At 43.6% G+C, this 24586-nt stretch overlaps 1 protein-coding gene across 4 annotated transcripts in view; it reads left to right on the top strand.

Annotated features, from left to right (window-relative positions):
* Nucleotides 1-24586, top strand: part of FRMPD4 (FERM and PDZ domain containing 4) — a 395081-nt gene that overhangs the window by 252803 nt on the left and 117692 nt on the right. The window contains exon 1 of one of the 4 annotated variants that reach the window (XM_083174317.1): nucleotides 4066-4200. The exons of the other annotated variants lie outside the window; for them this stretch is intronic. The gene's annotated coding sequence lies outside the window, so the exon portion shown is untranslated. Of the gene's footprint in view, nucleotides 1-4065; nucleotides 4201-24586 lie in introns of those variants that run through there. 4 annotated transcript variants of the gene reach the window in all.

Here is a 24586-nt window from a genome sequence, read left to right as displayed (position 1 = left end):
ATTTCCACCTGTTGTCTATCCATTTGCACAACAGCATGCAAAATTGATTGTCAATCAGTGTTGCCTCCTAAGTGGACAGTTTGATTTCACAGAAGTGTGATTGACTTGGAGTTCTGTCCAAAGGTGCGTACACACGTACAGATTTTCTGTTTGATCTATCTGGTGGGAACAAAAACCTGGAAATGTATGGGAGCAAATGATAATAAAAATGTCCACCCAAATGCAGGAAAACAGAAAAAAAAATATGCTTTGATACATTTGTTATATCAGAACGATTAAACAATTTGTCTGACTGATCACTGTCTGTTTTCAAGTGTCTGGGAACATTTTTTTGATTGTCAGTTGCTCCAATATATTTCCAGGTTTTTGTTCCCACCAGATAGATCAGACAAAAAATCTGTACATGTGTACGCACCAGGGCTGTAAGTATGGCGGTACGGGGTGGTATGGCGTACCGGTAAAACATATTGTGCCGGTACCCCGTACCGCCATAACAAATGCCCTGGAAAGTGTCTAATGCGCATGCGCGCATATCTAAGTGGCGGGGGGCGGGGCCTCCGCCGCCCCAGCCACAGCCTCTCCCCGAGTCATTCCCCGGCCGGGCCGTCCCTTCTCCATGTATTATTCATAAGCAACTATTCGCCGCTGCTGGTTGCGGCTCAGCCTCCTCCTGCCCACTGCCCTCCTATCGCACTGCTGCCCCGCCTCCTCCTCTCCATATTGTACTGTAGACCGGCCCTGGGGAGGCGTGCACCAAGGGACACGTGCCAGGAGTACCTGCAGAATAGTCCCCGAGCAGCGCACTCCCCCCTCCCGCACAAGCAATGCACCCCCCCAACTCCGCCCCGAGTAGCGCAGTCACCCTCCGCCCCGAGCAGTGCACCATCCCCCCTTCCATTCCGAGCAGCGCACCATCCCCCCTCCCGAGCAGCGCACTCAACCCCCCTCCAGAGCAGCGCACTCACCCCCCCCCTCCCGAGCAGCGCACTCACCCCCCCTCCAGAGCAGCGCACTCACCCCCCCCTCCCGAGCAGCGCACTCACCCCCCCCCTCCCGAGCAGCGCACTCACCCCCCCCCCTCCCGAGCAGCGCACTCACCCCCCCCTCCCGAGCAGCGCACTCACCCCTCCCACCCCCTAGTCAAGACTATGAGGGGAGCCGCGGCCGGGACCGAAAAGGGGCGGGGCTACGGTCTGAGGGGGCGGAGCTAACGGGGCTATAAGGGAGCTGACTGATGATGGAAAAAGCAACAGGTCAGGAGAGAATGAGCTGCCTCTCACCTGAACTAGGTGAGTAACATGTGATTGTAATGCAACTGGTGTCAGCATATGTACAGTAAGCTCTACTACTGTCAGCTACTGGTGTCAGCAACTTGGTGTCGGCATATGTACAGGCAGCGCTACTACTGCCAGCAACTGGTGTGGGCATATGTACAGGCAGCACTACTAGTGATGGCAACTGGTGTCGGCATTTACAGGAAGCTCTACTACTGTCAGCTACTGGTGTCAGCAACTGGTGTCGGCATATGTACAGGCAGCACTACTACCGCCAGCAACTGGTGTGGGCATATGTACAGGCAGTACTACTAGTGACGGCAAATGGTGTGGGCATATATACAGGAAGCACTACTACTGTCAGCAACTGGTGTCGGCATATGTACAGGCAGCCACGCTACTACCGTCAGCAACTGGTGTGGGCGTTATATATAAGCAGCGCTACTCCTGTCAGCAACTGGTGTGGGTGTTACGCATAAGCAGCGCTACTCCTGTCGGCAATTGGTGTGGGTGTTACGCATAAGCAGCGCTACTCCTGTCGGCAGCTGGTGTGGGGGTTACGTATAAATTGCGCTACTGCTGTCGGCAACTGGTGTGGGGGTTACGTATAAATTGCGCTACTGCTGTTGGCAAGTGGTGTGGGTGTTATGTATAAGCAGCACTACTCCTGTCGGCAACTGGTGTGGGTGTTACGCATAAGCAGCGCTACTCCTGTCGGCAATTGGTGTGGGCGTTACGCATAAGCAGCACTACTCCTGTCGGCAGCTGGTGTGGGGGTTACGTATAAGCAGCGCTACTACTGTCGGCAACTGGTGTGGGGTTTACGTATAAATTGCGCTACTGCTGTCGGCAAGTGGTGTGGGCGTTATGTATAAGCATTGATACTACTGTCGGCAGCTGGTGTGGGTGTTACGTGTAAGTTGCGCTACTACTGTCAGAAACTGTTGAGGGCTTTACGTATATGCAGCGATACAACTGTTGGCAGGGGTGCCGATTTATGTTTTTGCTAGAGGGTGCTCAAGGAGGTGTGGCCTCATGAAAAGGGGCATGTCATTTGGGCCTGCAATATGCTGAGATGAACAGTGAATCACAATTTACACACAATAAGCAATAGCTAATACTGCACACTGTATACACACAACACATAATAGTGACTAATACCGCCCACTGTAAGCACACATACTACACAAAAAGGGCAGTGTGTATAGAAAAAGAACACACGTTAGGCAGCACACACACACACACTGCTCTCTGCCCAGCAGTTATTACTCACCAGAGCAGCAACTTTGTGACACTGCTAATGGTGCCAGGCATCGTCTTGTATGCGCAAGTGCACATGTGCCAGTTGCTGGGTCACGGTTTTAGGAAAGGGGCCTGCTTACAACACACTTCTCCTGGCACACTGCCTCGCGTATCCCAGGCAGCAGGTTTGGTGGTACAGGTGCAGCCTGGCAGTGGGACTTGGGTGGTTATGGGCCCGTGGGTGCTCATAATTTTTTGTGGGTGCTAGGGCCCTTGAGCACCCACAGAATCGGCGCCTATGCCTGTTGGCAAATGTTTTGGGTGTTATGCATAAGTTACGCTACTACTGACGGCAGGACCGATGTTGTGTTTCTGCGGACGTAGGGTGCGTATGTGTGGCACTGGGGGCATATCTGGCATTGGGGGCATAACTAGCACTGTGGGGGCATATCTGGCACTGTGGGGCATATGTGTGGCACTGGGGGCATACATAGCACTGTGGGGGGCATATCTGGCACTGGGGGCATAAAGTTTTGTCATGTAGCCACTCCCCTTGTGTCATATGACCACGCCCCCTGACCACGCCCATTTTTGCCGCACACCTTCGGCGCGCAGCACAGTACCACTAAGACGTTTTTTCTACTTGCACCACTGGTACGCACCTTAATTCTTATTTGATCTGCCTATCTGTAATATACTCTGTTCTGTGTATTAATCATACTGTAGGTAGCAGTGGAGCCCTGAAAGTATATTGTTTTATAAGAAAGCAAATTAAAAGATATATTGACATAATTTGTGCTATGAGTAAGGTGTGTGTGTGTGCATTGCTTATTTGTAAAAATTACTGTAATTGTAATATTAAAACATAAGACTGCTTAATGTTTGGGAACCATGTGGACAGTGTGTATGTGGCAATACATCAGGGGCGTAACTATAGCACCGCAGCCCCCGCCACCGTGGGGGGGCGCTGTGCATGTGGGGGCGCCGGGGGCTGCAGTGCTATAGTTAAACCCCCCCTCAATCCCCCGCAGACTTACCTATCGCGCTGGTCCCGGCGGCTCCGTTCTTCTGCTGAGGACCACCACAAAATGGCCGCCCCCATATAGCACACAGTTCTCTGAAACTGTCTGTGGGGGATTGAGGGGGGTTTGCATGGGCGGCGGGGTAGGGGTGCTCGGCGGGGCGGCGGGGTAGGGGTGCTCGGCGGGGTAGGGGTGCTCGTCGGGGCGGCGACGGGGGGGGGGGCGCCCCCCCTAACGGCGGGGGGGCGCCCAAAACGTAGCTACTCCACTGCAATACATGGAAGAGATATTAGGCAGTATTGTATCACCAGAGTGGTGCTTTCATGCTGATCAAATTCACTCATGTCATATCATATGATGCTACTTAATACTGTGGGGTTTAACACATAATGCTTTGCTGGAGGCAACAGCTACAACTGACAGTTTTGTGCCATTGGAGTTTAAAGAAAACCAGTTCCTTGCACAACAATTATAAGAAAAGCTCAAATTAAAACACATCATTTCCCTGTCATTAGCAGAAGGAGATGGAAATCCTGTCAGTGCTTAGCTCTATGTTGGATATTTTTTATGGTGATATAAATTGCTTTATCGGTGCAGTGCTTACAAAATGTTGCCAAATAGGTTTGGACAGCAGATCTTACCCTTCCTGTGCTAGGAAAAAGGTAAGCGGGATCTATTCTATTTGATGTGACTGAGAATACAGTCATTAGTATACTCTTTGTTTAGTTTCATTTCCATAATGTGTGCTTTTTGTAAAGAAAAAGTTAATTGTAGTCATTTCAGCTTTAATGATCACAGCTGATTTTAAGAAGTTTGCTTTAAATGGAGGTAACATCTTAAGTGAGACACCATGATTGACAAATGATTGACTCTTATATCTCTTACCATTAGCAGTGCAGATTGCCTTCAGAAAGTGAAATATTCTGATTCAAAAGATTTCCTAAACACGTTAAAGTTTATTTGTATATATACTGTGGCAAAAATATCCACAGAGATTTAAATTAAAATAACAAAAATTGTTCTTTGAGTATAGAAATGTAGAGTTGAAAAACAAATGCTTATAGCAAAAAACAAAAAATTGCATAAAATAACCTTATTGATACTAACTACTTGGAACCCTGTTCTTGGACTGGAAAAATGTCCATATACATAAATACACTGGGACAGTGATAGTAAGTAAATATATATGAGTATACACCTTTTAACAAGCCTTGACATTATTTTGTTGATTGAGAGGTACTGTACAGTATTTTAAAGATATTATGTCAAATATTGACCTTTAGTCTTTTCTATGGGTAAGTTATACTGTACTCTGGGTTCACCAAATGTGACATAACTGATGCCTATTCCAGATGTTTCACTGCACCTACTGGTGATTGTGATAATATACTGCAATAGCAATGCAAGTCCTGGCATTTTCAATGTAAGTTGATCAAATGAAATAAAATGTCACTTACATGTCAGAGAGTTTTCTAGACAAGGATTTGTATATATATAAAAACTAAAAAGCCTATTAATTATGTAGTAAGGTAAATGGTTTTTCTATGATGAGTGCTGAGCTTTTGTTCTTTATTTAAATAAGCAATGTGTTCACAGGCCACTGAACCTGGGAATAATAAGGGTACAGTAGGTGCCCCTCATCCATTAAAAAACAGAGTGTAGTGTGTCTATGTGTGTTTGTGTGTGTGTGTATATATATTATATATTGGTAAGTCCACTGTGTGTGTTGTTTCACCCTGTAACTGCCTTGACAAAGGGGCGTGCCAGTCCCGAAACGTTGGAGCACTTTCTGCACTTTTTATAAATTATTTGAAAATTTCCCTCCAGAGTGCCATCTTTCTTCTGTTTGTATGCTTATATCTGAAGGGCACCGGGGGCAGCTGTTCCTAAGGGAGAGTGCCAGACTGCGAAATTACTATAGACTTAATCATATCAATATTTGGTGTGACCACTCTTTGCTTTCAAAACAGCATCCATTCTTCCAGGTTATTTTGCAGACAGTTGTTGAAGGAAGTCAGAAAGGAGTTTATTCCATACAGTGTGGACAACTAACCACAGATCTTCTGTGGTGTAGGCTTGCACAAATCCTTCTATCTCTTTATGTAATCCCAGACAGACTTGATGATGTTAAGATCATCATCACTTCCAGGACTCTTTGTTATCTCTACTCTACGTTGAAGGTTCCTAATGACATTGGTTGTATGTAGGAATTTTGAAGTAGAATAGAGAGGTAGATGAAATATGAAGCGTGAAAATCTTCCAATTTGCTAAGTAGAAGGGTTCTGTAATGGCAAGCCTTTTCTGAATCATTGGCACTGTGACTGACACACTAGGGGGCAGATGTATTAAGACTGGCGCAGAGATAACTGGAGATAAAGTGGAAGGAGGTAACACACCAGCCAATCAGCTGTGCTCGAAATATGACACTTGGGAGTTGATTGGCTGGTACGTTATCCTTTATCTCCAGTTTATCTCTTCGCCGTGCTTAATACATCTGCCCCTAGGAGAGCTTACACTGGGTACATACTAGACGATATGTCATCCTATCCCTTCAGAAGCAATGTTTGATTCTGAAAAAGTTATTTTAGTTACAACACATGTTTTATCATAAAGCATAAAGTACAGATTCCTAAAATCACACTTCTCACAGTTTTGATATGAGCCACATGCAGAGACAGATCCAGGGCAGCTGTTTTGATGCCACACAGCTGTTTCAGCAGTGCTACCTGCAGTCATATACATAGAAGTCACAGCAGCATGCTTGAAGGGTGAGGCTGAGCTGGGGGACATGCTTCCCTAAAAAGCACCCTTGGGCCAAATCTGCTCAAAATATTAGTGGGATGTTTATTTACTATAACATTTGGCACATGTTTAGGTGTAAACTATGGGGTATATTTAAGATGGAAGTGCTATTGAAGATGGTATGTTGCCCATAGCAACCATTCAAATTATAATTATTATTTATTTATCAACTTCTAGAAGTTAATAGAATCTGATTCCTTGCTATGGACAACATCTTCATTAGAACTCTCATCTTAGTAATGTGTAGTAACTTAGTAACAGGGAATATGTGAAACCCCCTCCACACTACCATGCCCCAACAATAACGGTGCCCCCAACCCCCCACCTAGGGTTGCCACCTCATCCCTTTAAAACTGGAGACATATTAATTACACAGGTTCTGTGGCTGATAAAAAAAATACATTTGGAATGAAGTCTGATGGCTGTTTAAAAAAAAAAAAAAAACAGTTGAAATTGAGTCTTGAAGTGAGCCAGCCACAGAACCTGTGTAATTAATATGTCTCCAGTTTTAAAGGGATGAGGTGGCAACCCTACCCCCACCCCCCAACCCTCTCATTTTGTTTCTGAATTGCCCCTGGCAACGTGCATATTCATAATCAGGGGAATGGGCCACACATTATTTGTTACATAGTAGTATTTATCATATGAAGAAATCATGTAATGACTTACTGTATTGCCCAACATAAAGGTAAGAAAATATATTGTTAGCATGTTTCTGAAGAGAGATGTTTCAGTTTTAAGGATTCCTAGGGCTGTGGAATAGTAAAGCTTTGTTAGCATATGACTGGCCTCCTTTTAGTGATATCAAGGGAAAGGAGTTAACTAAAGTCCTAGGGGCCAGATGCACTAAGCTTCAAAAGTGATAAAATGGAGAGTGATAAACAACCAACTAATCAGCTCCTGTCTTGCATTTTTCAAACACAGTCTGTGACATGACAGGTAGGAGCTGATTGGCTGGCTGTTTATCACGCTCCATTTTATCACTTTAGAAGCTTAGTGCGTCTGGCCCTAGATCTGCTCATGTCAAGGTTCATTCTATGCAGTCCAAGTACAATTGGAAGGCCCACCCCAACTGCCGGTGCAACATGATTTTATCATGTAGTATAAGTTAACTATTCTGGTTTACTTACCATTTTAATTTGCATTGTACAATATTTTTTATTCCTAAATCTGTTATATAAAAGGGACCATCCCTGCCCTAGATCTCCTGCATTTGAATTGCAGGGTGCCTGGTATGTGGAAGGGGGAGAGGGTGTCTTGAAATGCACACCCTAGTAACATACATGTACCATGAGGTGCTATCATGCTGGGACTTGTAGTTCTACAAAGAAGGACATGCGGTGCTTATGCACACTCCACAACAATAAGCTCTGCTATCTAATATAGATAGCAAAGGGTGCGTGGCCGCAAAAACGTCCGTGGATTGTTGAACTGCGGCCTGGATAACGACAATCCACGGTCGTTATCGGCAGAACGGGCCCGACAGCTTCTGAAGTCAGGCCTGTTTTGCCGTGATCCCGCTTCAATGCTGTCGTTAATGACACTATTGAATAGAGAGCCGCAGCTATTTCCCACGTCAGAAATAGCGGCAGCAGATTGCATACCCACCTAAGTTTGAACCTGGGCGCAGAATGGCATTCGGCAGCCAGTGTCCATCTAGCAGAGCTAACAAAAGTGTCCTTTGGATGCTCCAAATTTGCACCGTGCAATGCCTGTAGCGTTTTGAGAATACTTTTGACAGTGTTGTACTTCCCGTTGCAGTTGGATCCCGCCCACCTCGGCGTGATGTTATGGTCTCTTAGTTCCAAATAATTGGAAGTTTAGCAAAGTGCTGGTTGCAATAAATGAAAATAAATAAAAATGTATTTATTAATGTTTACACTGGGACCTATCATCTGTAGTTGCTAATCTGCTGGATACTCACATATTGCATTTATGACTGTTGATGGCGCATTGCTGCCTGTCATCTGTAGCTTGTATTTTGGCATATAGTCACACATATGTAAAATAAAGTTAATTCAATGACCATCTCAGTTCAACCTTCTGTTTCCACAATAATATAATATACAAAATGACACTGCACTTTCTGTTCAAATATCACTAATAGGCAGTGGCAGCCCTGCAGGGCTGCAAAAGGTGTAGGTTTCTCCATGGTGTCACTGGTGACTCCGAAGTGACGATTCCTTTTCCTTCTCACTGTGCCCCTAATTGCAAGGCCACAGCCCATTTTTGCATGCACATGGCAGCACCATGAACTCAGTGCAGTCCCTCGCACAAGGTGAACAGCAGTTAGATCGCTCTGCCGCTGATTGGCTGATTGCCTCTAATTCAGTTTTTTAAATCTCAAAAGCCACAATAAAAGTTTTAAACCAATTTAAAACCGCCACTATGATCAAAAAATGTGGTCTGTAAAATAGGAAATACTTTTATTCAGCTAAAAAGATGCCATCATCAAGATCTAATTTGGCTCATTTAAATACATTGTAGTAGGTTAATTTTATACAAAAATGTCCAGTACAAATGCAAAGTAGTACATGAGAAACTTTTGTTCTCCTCAATAGGATACTGTCCTAAGTAAAATCTGTACCGCCATAAAAGGGTCCAATAATTGCAAGGATAGATAGATAGGTAGATAGATAGATAGATAGATAGATAGATAGATAGATAGATAGATAGATAGATAGATAGATAGATAGATAGATAGAACAGGTAAATAGAACAGATAGATGGATAGATTATATACTATGGTCAAAATTGTGCAGAAAGTTAGCCAAAATCTCACTGTGTTTCCCCTACTTGCGATACTGATTCGGGAACCTCAGAGGTCGGTATCACATAGACTGTGCATGCAAGTGAAGATACTCAAGATTGTATGGTTCTAAGTTCTGGGGAGTTCAAGGGAAATTGCACAGTCAAAATGGGTCATAGCCAAAATCGCACCATGTGTACACAGCTATATAGTGAATGTTAAATATTTAGTGTACCAATGAAACAGTTTCCATGTACAGTGCTACTAGAAGAAGGGAACAAACCTGCCTCCATTATACAGCTCAGGCTTCACTGAAGTCAGCAGGAGTTAACTGTCTCAGAATTTATTTCCTTGGCAACAATAGAATTGCAAATTTAACAAAACTACGCTATGAGTAGGCCAACACACTATTCTGTACATCACAAGACTGCAGATGACTGGCCAAGACTCCGCTTACTTAGACAGGAATTAACACCCTTATATTAGAGAAAGTATCTTATGATGGTTTTCTATTTATTTAGAAAGCGTCCATTCATGTACTATAAAGATAATATTCATGACATCTGATATCACATGTGATAATACACAAATTGTAACCTGTTTTATAATAGAATTAATTTCACTGTTAACTGATGCCTTGGATGATTCTCTGTCAGCAAAGTACATTACTTGTCAATAACACACAGGTTCAAATGTGCAAACTTGCAATTTGATAGAGGCAATGTGATACTGGTGAGATAATCACTAGGATTAATTCAGCAATACAAAAGGTGAGACTAACCTGATTTTGGGCCAGATGCACTAAGCTTCAAAAGTGATAAAATGGAGAGTAATAAACAACCAACCAATCAGCTCCTGCCTGACATTTTTCAAACACACAGACATGACAGGTAGGAGACGTTTGGCTGGCTGTTTATCACTCTCCATTTTATCACTTTTGATTTGTAAACTATTTGCCTCTGTAAATGTAAGGACTGCACAGAGTACTGTAGCTACATTAATAGCCACACAGCTTCTGGGAGGGTCCCAAAAATCGGGTCACCCTCCCGGTCCCCCGGAAAGGTGGGCAACCCTCCCGGTTTCTGGGAGACCCCCACCCTGTTCGCGGCTTCCTCCCCCTCACCTCGCCATTTAAATAACCAGATTTTCCGATCTCTGCGGAGGGGGCGGGGCTAAAGTGGCATAATCACGTCATTTTAACCCCGCCCCCTCCGAGGAAATCGGCAAATCGGGTCAGTTTCCATCATGGGGGCATGGCTTAATGGAGGCATGCTTAGGCCTCGCCCCCGAACGCCTTCTGAGAGTCTCCTCCTGTAAACTTTTGTGATCTGCAGCTGCATCTGAGGACCTTAGGATATGCAGGTCCAGGGAAAGGATGTAAACAGCCTACAAAATTGAGGTGACATGACCCCAGTTTTGCAGGACCCACATCCACAGACTGGGACCTGTGCATGCTCCGCCCTCCTGCAATCAGACTAGCACGCGGATTTATGTACTATGAATATGGCCCTATCCTGCAAAATGCATTGCTCATGTCAAAAATCCCTAGGGAGTTAACATGTTAGGATTCAGCAGCATGCTCCAGCAGACTTGCAGTATTGCAGTGTATACTTAGGCCTACTTGTACACAAATCAATATTTAACTTGCATTTCTAGGGGCACATTCTCTGCTAGGCATATGCAACACTTATTGTACCTCTTAATGTACTTTCATTGGTCAAAGGAGAGTTCCTCAAATGTTGCCTTATTTATAATGTAATCCAATTATATTTCAAACATTCATTTACAATTAAGAACAATAATAATATATATTCTTAAATTCGATGCTGATAATGAAAACGGATTATGAGCTGCAAGAGACGGTTTCATACCTCCCAACTTCTGACGTCCCCGAGGCGGGACATAGCTGCTGCGCGCCGTAGACGCTCTGAAAATTTCGGGGTGCGTGGCCTAATTCCAGGGCATGGTCTATACTCGCGGCTCTCCCGCGAGGCCACGCCCCCATTTTGCCGCTATGGGGGCATGACCCAGAGGCTCTGTGAGCCTCTAGCCATGCCCCCAGCCCCCTGGCTGCGGGAATAGACGCTGTTTATTCCCCGCTGCTTAGCAGCAGACAGGGGGGACTCCCAACAGCACCCCCTCACCACGGGACACTGCCGGCCGCAGGAGGGACAGCGGAACAGGCCCTGATAATCAGGACTGTCCCGCTGTAATCGGGACTGTTGGGAGGTATGCGGTTTACAGCCTTCAGTCACTCTTACCAATGCAGTCAGAATCAAATACAGGGAACAATGAAGAAATGCAAACACTGTCCCTGACAACAAGATAGGAATAATGATGCTATATATAAATATATATACATAATATATCATTTATGAAGATAAAGCTGGACATTTACAATGAAAGAAGAACTGTTGTTAGTGCCGTGAGCTCATGCAGCGATTTCCTATACAGTTTTTCGGATTATCTCCAGTTATTTTTTTATTTTATTTTTTTCATTTCAAAAGTGCATTTTACCCTCATATCTATTTAAGCTATTACTTTAATTATGATACCGTAGATTTCCTCAGAACTATTTGTATATGAGGGAAAGTTGCACGCTATGTTCATTTAAGACTTACCATTTGTTGCATGTTTTTAAGCAAAGTATTCATTTGCACAGATGCCTAAATGCTATTAGGCAATGATGTATGCCTCCCTTGGCAATGATATACAATACTGCCTCCCCACATTTTAACAAAGGATATGGCAGTGGATTGTGGGAATGTGGAATAATGAGGGTGCTAATGCGAATGACATAATAACAAGCTTGCTAAACAAACCTGTTGACCTGTTGTGTAGACAATTACTACTGCACCTCCCTGTCAACGCTCCATTCAATATAATGGCCAGAATAGAACAGAATAAAATAACTGTCCATAATTGTAATACAGTTCCAATTGATTTAATGCCGGACTGGTTTGGAGTAAGGGAAAGCTAGAGTATTAATTCAAAGACTTTCTATGTTTAATGGAACTGTCCCTTTTCTGATGAGGGCCCCACATAGCAGAATACAGGCAAGCAGCAAGCATGCTTAATACATCTCTGAGGGGACTTGTAGTAAAAGCTGCTAGAACAGGCAGGAGAGGTAGAAGAATCTGCTAATTGTCCTGTGTCACTATAACTCTCACTCAGTATATTGTCCTATGGCTTGCAGGAAAACTTGGGAACATTGAATAGGGGAGTGGTTCAGTAGTGGTGGTTTTCGCCTTTATAAAGTCCAGTGAATGTGGTCATCTCCACACTGCTGTATGCTGGGCTTTGTATACATGGGAGAGCACCAGGGCAATCAACATTATTCTAGATCGGAGGAACCACCTTCTGTTTATGTGTGTGCTTGTGTGTGTGTATATATAGATAATGGGAAGAAACCCGGCACTCGCCCAAGGAGTGAGATGCTCTAGTTCCCTCAGGAACAGTATTGCAAGTTATTTGAAGAAGGACTGCGTCACTCAGAAGACTTTTGAAAGGTGAGTATATTTCAAAACAATTACACTTAAGGCCCTTAGTCCCATTGTCAAGGCAGAATTGTCTTGAATTCATTCTAGTATACATTTGGCAGGGGATGATATAAACTGTATTTTCAGAGGCGGAACTACAGCAGGTGTAGTGCACCGAGCCCACTGCTGTCCCTGTCACCCACTGTTTTTCCCTGTCACACTCTGACTTCTCCTGTCTCTCCCTATCACCCTCTGCCTCTCCCTGCCACCCACTGTCATGTTGCATATTGTGAACTTGGGTTGGGGTGGAGGAGGGGGGCCCAAATTATATTTTTGCAACTGGGCACACAATCCACAAGTTCCACCACTGTGTATTTCTGTGAAAAACTATATGTTGCAGCATAAATCCCAGCACAAATGTCATAAAAGCAGCTGCATGTCAGACGGAACATACCTTCATCTCTAGTAAGTGCTACTGAATCTGGTTGTAAAATGATTAATGACAAGTGCAACAGAGGGTGAAATCAGTATGATGTGCATAAAGTGTAAATCTCGACTATTTAGTCATTTTATTTATTATAGCTTTATGTTAAACCTAAGCATTTTTAGCATCATAGTCTGCAGGCATCAGGACATTAGCTTGGATATCACTATATTCTCCTGCTGTCTCATCCAGATGTTTTTCTCATTAGACACAACTTCTGATCCTCTAGTGCAGCTAATGTCCTTTCACGTGAATGAATAGTTTACTGCGTCTAGGAACTAAGCTTACAGACACGGCACAAACAAGGGTATAACTATTATTTTCCAATGACTGCTTCATACAGTATATACTGTACAGTAAGTAGGAAGTTGTTCTAGCAGACAAGTAAATACTGAAGTGGTTTTCTCTGAGAAAAATGTTGATGCAACATTGATAATCGCTTTCACAATTTTATAAAAATGATTTAATGGATTTCTCCTACTTGTTATATAAACTGCTGAAAATAGTTTAGGGTCATATACATGGTTTACAGAGGGGCATACACAGGGTGACAGTAGCACATATACTGCGTGACATACATATGGCAGCATTGACACATATACATGGGTGACAGAGGAGTATACACAGGGTGATAGTGGCACATATACACAAGTGCTAAATGGACATACACAGGATGACAGGGGGCGTACTCAGGGTGTCAGAGGGTTATGCACAGGGTAACAGAGGTGCATATACAGGGTAACAAAGGGCCTCTCGACTGCACACCCTAGCTGCTTGTAATTAGAGGTGCTACCTTGCATAGATTTATACATGATGTGATAAAAGTAAACACAGACATAAGCGCTCTTGTAAACAACAAATATATAATTAAAATAAATGTCACCAAAAACTCTAGGAGACCCAGGTAATACAACACAGCATAGATGATGAGACCTATGAAAGTGACCTCCCATAACACATGTGTGGTATTGGGAGACAAGAGAAAGAAAGCAGATAGTGCAAATAACTTCTTAAACAAGAAAAATTTAATTTACAATTGCACTTACAAAATGGAGATATATAAATTGCATGAAATACACATCCCAGGCAAAAAAGCAGCAAATGTAATGGCAGAAGAGAGATGGCATTTTCAGTCCAGCCTCTGATCCATAATGGTGGTCATTCCGGGGAGAAGCTTGTGCCAGGACAACTGGATTGCCTCAAGCTGAATATCCAATTTCTGTAAAAAGTTATGCTTAATGCATTTCGCAATAGATGTTTCTTCATCAGAAGCATAAATCCAAATGAGTAATGTCCAGTATTTAAACCAATAGGTGTCATGAGCCACCGCTGTGGCTCATTATTTTTATGTCAGTTTCTGTGAGCTTTCCAAGATTCAGTTTCTGGTATGGGACTCCCTGGTGTCCTCCTGTGGTGAGTCTGTGCTATTGCAGCTCTATTCTGTGTGATTGTTCGGCACAAGGCTGTTGCTTAATTAGCTTGTTAACTTTAGGTCTCAGCTGAAGTAATTTGTGCTTTAGGAGGCCTGTGTCTCTCCCGCAGTGTTGATTGGTGCTTGTAATCTTGGTGAGTTGACCAAGGGAGTTATTGTTGTGCAAATCTGTCATTTAGCACTTTGGCCACCTCTTGCAATGCTGATCCCAATTAAGTGAGCCAGTTGTCATAGAATCTATCCTACACCACAGTTCTTGTCTTTTAGGCTGTTTTATTAACATTTACAAAATACATATATATATATATATATATATATATATATATTCGGATAGAGGATGCGGCACACCATTCACGTATAAACGATTCCTTTAATGCGACAACAACGTTTCAATGCCTAGTATGGCATTTTCATCAGGCTTAAAACAGACATATAAAAACATCTTACCTATATAGGATCAAGCTGGCGCTTTGCCGCGCGCGGGACCACGCACCCGTCCGGCAGCGCTGGTCACGTGACGTCATCATTCAGAGACCCATCCCAGACTCAGTGACGATGCGTCACGTGGCCGTATCTAGGCAACCAGAGTAACAAACAATATGACATACGTTTAAAAACAAGTAAATACATATGAGAGCAGCAAAATGCACACACAATGGAAGTTATATCAACATGGACAATATTAGCCACTATGGGCAATCGGTATTAGCGATAATTTAGCAAAACCACATGGCATGCCTGCTGCTTGCGATAATCAAGGGAAAACTCTATTGTGATTGCTAATCGCAATCAGATGCATAATCGATATCATCGTACACTCGTACAGCAATCAACAGGTTACCAAGTGCAATTGTTAAATACATACATATTATGACTGACATAAATCAAGAAATATGGATCAAAATATGGATCAGAAAATATGAATATGAAAAGCTAAGGAAAAAGGGCAATAGAAATATATAACATATAAGAGGTAAAAGATAGAAAATACATATACACAAGATATGAAGGAGTAGAAAAGGTGTTGAGCCAATAGACAAAAAATAACCACAAGAAACATCAAAAAGCACTATACACAGGGTATGTATATAGGTGGTTGACTTCAAGAATAATAATAATGTGAGGAATATTTACAATGAAAGTACACTGATGCCAGTGTGATCATTAAGACCCTTAGGAACTGCTGTTTCAAGCCTAAGGATCCAACGGGCCTCACATTTAAGTAATGATAACCCCCTGTTTCCTCCTCTAATAGAGGCAGGAATGTGGTCTATCATACGGTATTTGAGTTGTGCCATGGAGTGACCAGCCTGAGCCCAATGTCGAGCTACCGGCTGCTCACTAGAGCCCTTGAGAATAGCTGACTTGATTGCTGACCTGTGGGCTGCCATACGTTCCTTAAAGGCGCGCTCCGTTTTGCCTATGTATGACAGCCCACAGGGACAGACAATCTGGTAGACCACATACATGCTATTACACGTTAGGGTGTGGTTAATGGTCATAGTTTTACCAGATTGGGGGTGTGGGAATGTAGGTCCCCCAATCAGAAACCGGCATGTGGTGCAAGTGCACCTAACATTACCCCTAGGCATCTGTTTTTTAGGGGGATTAATGACTACATTTGTTTTCACCAATACATCCCTAAGATTAGGAGGTCTTTTGTAACAAGATAGCAGGTCTGTTTTCTGGAGACCCAGATCCGGGTCTGTCTTGACCATAGGCCAAAGGCGTTTGGAGATAGAGTTAACAACTCTACTCCCAGTATTAAATGTAGTGACCCATGGCATACGGGTTACTCCCGAAACATTAGTTTTTTTAGGGGTCAACAGATCTTCTCTATTAAGGCTCATAACTTTTGATTTGGCTGACTCTAAGATAGACTGGGGGTAACCTCTTTGTTGGAATTTTTCCAGCATTATTTCCATTTGGGCTTCTGCTTGTAATGGATTAGAATTAATGTGCTTTGTACGCAATAATTGCGAAAAAGGCAATCCTCTAACCGATGCCCTAGGATGGCAGCTGGTATAGTGGAGTGTGTTGTTCCTGTCGGTATCCTTGGTATACAGGCTTGTTACCAATTTACCCGATTCCTTGCGTATTTCCACATCCAAAAACTTCACACAATCATGGCTATGGGAATAGGTGAATTTGACTGGACTCCCCGTGGAGTTATGTTGTTCAATATGATTCACCAGATCCATAGCCGGGCCCCTCCAAAATATAAGCAGATCATCAATGTAGCGGGTGTAAAAAAGAATACGCCCCGCCACATGATGATCTGTAAAAAACACGTCCTCCTCCACCTTAAACATAAAAATATTAGCATATGAGGGGGCTACCGCCGCCCCCATAGCACAGCCTGTGAGCTGAAGATAAAACATATCATTATAGATGAAGAAATTTTTTGTAAGTATTAGTTTAAGTAATTGGAGTATTACTTCCACATGTGGGCCCCGATATTCAGGGTGATCAGTAATGTAGCCTCTTACAGCAGCCAAACCCATATCATGGGGGATGACTGTGTAGAGGCTACACACATCTACCGTGAACATACTTACATCATCCTCCAGCTGAGGCATAGATTGAAGTTTACATAATAGGGAGGTAGTGTCGAGAAGATATTTAGGGTGTGACCTAATACATGGCTGTAATACACTATCCACAAGAATTGATGCTGGTTGAAATAATGAGTCCCTGGCGGAGATAATGGGGCGACCCGGAGGGTCCGCCAGGGACTTGTGTATCTTGGGGATAGTGTACAAAAGAGGGACCAGGGGGTATGCTGGTAATAGAGCCTCCTTTATTTGTGGTGTTATCAATTGTAAATCCACAGCCTTCTGTAGCACAACTTCCAGTTCTTTCTTAAACAGAGAAGAAGGGTCCTGTTGTAATTTACGATAAGTGGAAGTGTCATTGAGATGTGCCATCACTTGGATGTGATATTTATCGAGATCCTGTAGGACCAAAGCCCCACCCTTGTCCGCCGGTCTAATAATCAACTGATCATTACTTGCCAGAGCATCCAAGGCCAACCGCTCTGGTTTAGTTACATTGTCCCGGGTTCTAGGCATTTAAGGGATCTCCGATGCCACACCTTCATTCAGCATACGTATGTATGTTTTGATGGTCGGATTAAAAGATTGGGGATCGAATTGGGACCTGGGCAAGATCTTTTTGAGTTGAGGTGGAATTTCATTCCAACCGGATGGTATAATCTTGGTCCCCATCGAATCATCACGAGGTTTTGAAAAAAAGTCCTTTAATCGCAATTGCCGGGCCAGACGATGTTGTTCAACATGCCAATTATTGGCATTAAAGGGAACTGAAGGAGTAAATGAAAGACCTTTAGCCAGGACTTTAGATTCATCAGGGGTTAGTGGGTATGATGATAAATTCACCACTAGGCTTTCGGCTTGGGTGCCGGTGGTTTTCTTCCGGTAGCCCTGCTTCCTCTCCTTACCGCCTCGGCGGGTATAGGGGCGCCACCGCCTTGTGGGCTGCGCCTGTTGCGTGCCCCTAAAGGGTGGGCATTACGCTGGCTTGAGGAATGTGCAGACTGACTTTCGCCATCGCTATTTGAAGAGTTGAAGTCAGTAGACGACCCATAATTGCGCTCCTGACCCTTGTTATACCTTCTAAAAAAAGGTTTTTTATAGCCACCCATTGGCTGGGGTGTTGTCCATTGATAGATGAGGTTTAGCTGGTAATCATTTTCAACTTTAGACTTTTTTTCTCGTTTAAACTTAATGAGATTGCGTTTGTATGCGTGCAATTGCTCATTAAGTTTGGAGAACCAATCGGTGGCAGTGTCCTCACTTAGTGTGGTTTTGTGGGACGCCTCGAACTCCGTGATTTTGATTTTTGCCGCTTTAACCTCTTGGGTGGAATACTCTATTATTAATAACATTAGGTCAAATGAGCATTTATTAACTATTGACACCCACTTCCTACAGAAAGTGGGGTCATGGCGACCAATGGTTGGGCCGTTTTTCATTCGAAGCCCCCTTGGGATCATTCTAGCTCTGTGGTATTCGCTTAGGGACAGTCCGTGATAATAGTAATCTATTTCACGTTTTTTAAGTTTGAGCAGATCGCGGAATAATTCCTCACAAGGAGCCGCTTCTGCCATGTCCTCCAAAACGCTGCTATACAGGATTCCATCTGCGTCCTTGTCAGTATAGGTCAGTAGTCCCACTTGGCTTGTTGTTGAGCAGCCACTGCAAACCACACAACAGCATGGACCCCATGGAGCCTGGTGCGGGTTGTATACAGACAGCATATCCTATTGGGGAAACAACTACCTATACTGACAAGGACGCAGATGGAATCCTGTATAGCAGCGTTTTGGAGGACATGGCAGAAGCGGCTCCTTGTGAGGAATTATTCCGCGATCTGCTCAAACTTAAAAAACGTGAAATAGATTACTATTATCACGGACTGTCCCTTAGCGAATACCACAGAGCTAGAATGATCCCAAGGGGGCTTCGAATGAAAAACGGCCCAACCATTGGTCGCCATGACCCCACTTTCTGTAGGAAGTGGGTGTCAATAGTTAATAAATGCTCATTTGACCTAATGTTATTAATAATAGAGTATTCCACCCAAGAGGTTAAAGCGGCAAAAATCAAAATCACGGAGTTCGAGGCGTCCCACAAAACCACACTAAGTGAGGACACTGCCACCGATTGGTTCTCCAAACTTAATGAGCAATTGCAAGCATACAAACGCAATCTCATTAAGTTTAAACGAGAAAAAAAGTCTAAAGTTGAAAATGATTACCAGCTAAACCTCATCTATCAATGGACAACACCCCAGCCAATGGGTGGCTATAAAAAAACTTTTTTTAGAAGGTATAACAAGGGTCAGGAGCGCAATTATGGGTCGTCTACTGACTTCAACTCTTCAAATAGCGATGGCGAAAGTCAGTCTGCACATTCCTCAAGCCAGCGTAATGCCCACCCTTTAGGGGCACGCAACAGGCGCAGCCCACAAGGCGGTGGCGCCCCTATACCCGCCGAGGCGGTAAGGAGAGGAAGCAGGGCTACCGGAAGAAAACCACCGGCACCCAAGCCGAAAGCCTAGTGGTGAATTTATCATCATACCCACTAACCCCTGATGAATCTAAAGTCCTGGCTAAAGGTCTTTCATTTACTCCTTCAGTTCCCTTTAATGCCAATAATTGGCATGTTGAACAACATCGTCTGGCCCGGCAATTGCGATTAAAGGACTTTTTTTCAAAACCTCGTGATGATTCGATGGGGACCAAGATTATACCATCCGGTTGGAATGAAATTCCACCTCAACTCAAAAAGATCTTGCCCAGGTCCCAATTCGATCCCCAATCTTTTAATCCGACCATCAAAATATACATACGTATGCTGAATGAAGGTGTGGCATCGGAGATCCCTAAAATGCCTAGAACCCGGGACAATCTAACTAAACCAGAGCGGTTGGCCTTGGATGCTCTGGCAAGTAATGATCAGTTGATTATTAGACCGGCGGACAAGGGTGGGGCTTTGGTCCTACAGGATCTCGATAAATATCACATCCAAGTGATGGCACATCTCAATGACACTTCCACTTATCGTAAATTACAACAGGACCCTTCTTCTCTGTTTAAGAAAGAACTGGAAGTTGTGCTACAGAAGGCTGTGGATTTACAATTGATAACACCACAAATAAAGGAGGCTCTATTACCAGCATACCCCCTGGTCCCTCTTTTGTACACTATCCCCAAGATACACAAGTCCCTGGCGGACCCTCCGGGTCGCCCCATTATCTCCGCCAGGGACTCATTATTTCAACCAGCATCAATTCTTGTGGATAGTGTATTACAGCCATGTATTAGGTCACACCCTAAATATCTTCTCGACACTACCTCCCTATTATGTAAACTTCAATCTATGCCTCAGCTGGAGGATGATGTAAGTATGTTCACGGTAGATGTGTGTAGCCTCTACACAGTCATCCCCCATGATATGGGTTTGGCTGCTGTAAGAGGCTACATTACTGATCACCCTGAATATCGGGGCCCACATGTGGAAGTAATACTCCAATTACTTGAACTAATACTTACAAAAAATTTCTTCATCTATAATGATATGTTTTATCTTCAGCTCACAGGCTGTGCTATGGGGGCGGCGGTAGCCCCCTCATATGCTAATATTTTTATGTTTAAGGTGGAGGAGGACGTGTTTTTTACAGATCATCATGTGGCGGGGCGTATTCTTTTTTACACCCGCTACATTGATGATCTGCTTATATTTTGGAGGGGCCCGGCTATGGATATGGTGAATCATATTGAACAACATAACTCCACGGGGAGTCCAGTCAAATTCACCTATTCCCATAGCCATGATTGTGTGAAGTTTTTGGATGTGGAAATACGCAAGGAATCGGGTAAATTGGTAACAAGCCTGTATACCAAGGATACCGACAGGAACAACACACTCCACTATACCAGCTGCCATCCTAGGGCATCGGTTAGAGGATTGCCTTTTTCGCAATTATTGTGTACAAAGCGCATTAATTCTAATCCATTACAAGCAGAAGCCCAAATGGAAATAATGCTGGAAAAATTCCAACAAAGAGGTTACCCCCAGTCTATCTTAGAGTCAGCCAAATCAAAAGTTATGAGCCTTAATAGAGAAGATCTGTTGACCCCTAAAAAAACTAATGTTTCGGGAGTAACCCGTATGCCATGGGTCACTACATTTAATACTGGGAGTAGAGTTGTTAACTCTATCTCCAAACGCCTTTGGCCTATGGTCAAGACAGACCCGGATCTGGGTCTCCAGAAAACAGACCTGCTATCTTGTTACAAAAGACCTCCTAATCTTAGGGATGTATTGGTGAAAACAAATGTAGTCATTAATCCCCCTAAAAAACAGATGCCTAGGGGTAATGTTAGGTGCACTTGCACCACATGCCGGTTTCTGATTGGGGGACCTACATTCCCACACCCCCAATCTGGTAAAACTATGACCATTAACCACACCCTAACGTGTAATAGCATGTATGTGGTCTACCAGATTGTCTGTCCCTGTGGGCTGTCATACATAGGCAAAACGGAGCGCGCCTTTAAGGAACGTATGGCAGCCCACAGGTCAGCAATCAAGTCAGCTATTCTCAAGGGCTCTAGTGAGCAGCCGGTAGCTCGACATTGGGCTCAGGCTGGTCACTCCATGGCACAACTCAAATACCGTATGATAGACCACATTCCTGCCTCTATTAGAGGAGGAAACAGGGGGTTATCATTACTTAAATGTGAGGCCCGTTGGATCCTTAGGCTTGAAACAGCAGTTCCTAAGGGTCTTAATGATCACACTGGCATCAGTGTACTTTCATTGTAAATATTCCTCACATTATTATTATTCTTGAAGTCAACCACCTATATACATACCCTGTGTATAGTGCTTTTTGATGTTTCTTGTGGTTATTTTTTGTCTATTGGCTCAACACCTTTTCTACTCCTTCATATCTTGTGTATATGTATTTTCTATCTTTTACCTCTTATATGTTATATATTTCTATTGCCCTTTTTCCTTAGCTTTTCATATTCATATTTTCTGATCCATATTTTGATCCATATTTCTTGATTTATGTCAGTCATAATATGTATGTATTTAACAATTGCACTTGGTAACCTGTTGATTGCTGTACGAGTGTACGATGATATCGATTATGCATCTGATTGCGATTAGCAATCACAATAGAGTTTTCCCTTGATTATCGCAAGCAGCAGGCATGCCATGTGGTTTTGCTAAATTATCGCTAATACCGATTGCCCATAGTGGCTAATATTGTCCATGTTGATATAACTTCCATTGTGTGTGCATTTTGCTGCTCTCATGTGTATTTACTTGTTTTTAAACGTATGTCATATTGTTTGTTACTCTGGTTGCCTAGATACGGCCACGTGACGCATCGTCACTGAGTCTGGGACGGGTCTCTGAATGATGACGTCACGTGACCAGCGCTGCCGGACGGGTGCGTGGTCCCGCACGCGGCAAAGCGCCAGCTTGATCCTATATAGGTAAGATGTTTTTATATGTCTGTTTTAAGCCTGATGAAAATGCCATACTAGGCATTGAAACGTTGTTGTCGCATTAAAGGAATCGTTTATACGTGAATGGTGTGCCGCATCCTCTATCCGAATATACCTACTTTTATATGCAGGCACCCATGCAGCATTCCACGTAGGAGGCTGTGCCAGACACCCTGGATCGCTATATATATATATATATATATATATATATATATATATATATATATAAACGAGCCCTGCCCTACCTGCCTGCCTCTAGCAGTACTAAGGTGTTAGAGTTCAGACAAAGGGCCTTATTTTGGTTCATTCTTTCTGACAAAATCCTTCTTAGATGGACAAAACCATGTGCACTGCAGGGGGGGCAGATGTAACATGTGCAGAGAGAATTAGATTTGGGTAAGTAATTTTGTTTCTGTGCAGGGAAAATACTGACTGCTTTATTTTTACACTGCAATATAGATCTCACTTTGAAGTAAAACCCCACCCAAATCTAATTCTCTCTGCACAAGTAACACCTGTCCCACCTGCAGTGCACATGGTTTTGCCCATCTAAGAAGGATTTTGTCAGAAAGAATGAACCAAAATAAGGCCCAAACAGACAAACTGATATGTTGTATATGTAGAGTATAGAGAATTTAAATAATTTGATAAACATACAAAATTGGAATCCCTCATCGTAAAATCCTTTCATTTGTCCTTGTAAATGGATGTATGGGGACTGGGAGGAACATGGCACACTGGGGTTTATTCTAGTTCATTCTTTCTGACAAAATCCTTCTTAGATGGACAAAACCATGTGCACTGCAGGGGCAGATGTAAAATGTGCAGAGAGAATTAGATTTGGGTGAGTTATTTTGTTTCTGTGCAGGGTAAATACTGACTGCTTTATTTTACACTTCAATATAGATCTCACTTTGAAGTAAAACCCCACCCAAATCTAATTCTCTCTGCACATTTTGCATATGCTCCCCTGCAGTGCACATGGGCCCTTATTCTGGTTGGTGCGGCCAGAGCCGCACACGGTGCTCTGGCCGCACAAACCAATCCCCGCCCACGAGACGGATCGCCACGGCCGTCCGTACACGGACGGCTGGCGATCCGCATAAAAATGGTGGAGGCGTACGCCTCCACCATGGTGGGAGCTGCCCCCTGCATTCGATGGTCGTCGACCATCGAAGGCAGGTCCGCACGCCCCAGCAGCTCCCGCAAGCTGAGACCACACGGACAATCGTCCGTGTGCTAGCTTGTATGGGGGCTGAGAGCTGACATCCGGCGACGTCAGCTTTCCGCCCCCATCACTGGCGTCATACCCTCATTAGCATGCGTACGCCCCGCGTTTGCATGGGAACGCCCATGAAACGCGGGGCGTATACATAGGGAAATGAGGGCATGAAGCCCCTCACTCCCCTATACGCCCCCTTTGCGGCGTAGTAACGTTATGTGCGGCGAATTCGCCTGCACATGCGCAGATTGACCTCTGCGCATGTGCAGACGGAAAACATCGGCGGTACGGCCGCACGCGGGCCGTACCGCTCGAATCAGAATAAGGGCCATGGTTTTGTCCATCTAAGAAGGATTTTGTCAGAAAGAGTGAACCAAAATAAGGCCCACTGTTAGGGAATGCTAAACCTCTCCAAATGATTGATTCTTTGAGCCTCCCAGTCATGCAGTTAGAAAAAGTAAAATAATAATTATTTCAAGCTATAAAGTGGATAATTAACATGCTTGATATTTAAATATAAACTCACAACTGCAACTTTCTATTGCCACCTTGAATACATTTCTTCACAGATACCTTTTCTATAGATTGAATAACATATTTTACAATCATCGCTTCTCTTTTACAAATAATGGATCATAATCTTACTTTATTACAACCCACCATTGTTTCAGTGCGTAAATGATCTGTTCACAAAAACAAAAATTGCAAATACATTTTTTTTCTTGCAGTCATTTTTGTTAGAAACTTGGAACTGCATTTAATTTACATACAATACTATGTACATTTTCACTTCCATGTAAGATTAGTGTTATAAATACATTTTTAAGTATACA

The sequence above is a fragment of the Crinia signifera genome, chromosome 2, assembly GCF_055691185.1.
Source record: "Crinia signifera chromosome 2, ASM5569118v1, whole genome shotgun sequence".
Taxonomy (NCBI): Eukaryota; Metazoa; Chordata; class Amphibia; order Anura; family Myobatrachidae; genus Crinia; species Crinia signifera.
This window is presented reverse-complemented; position numbering and strand designations above follow the sequence as displayed.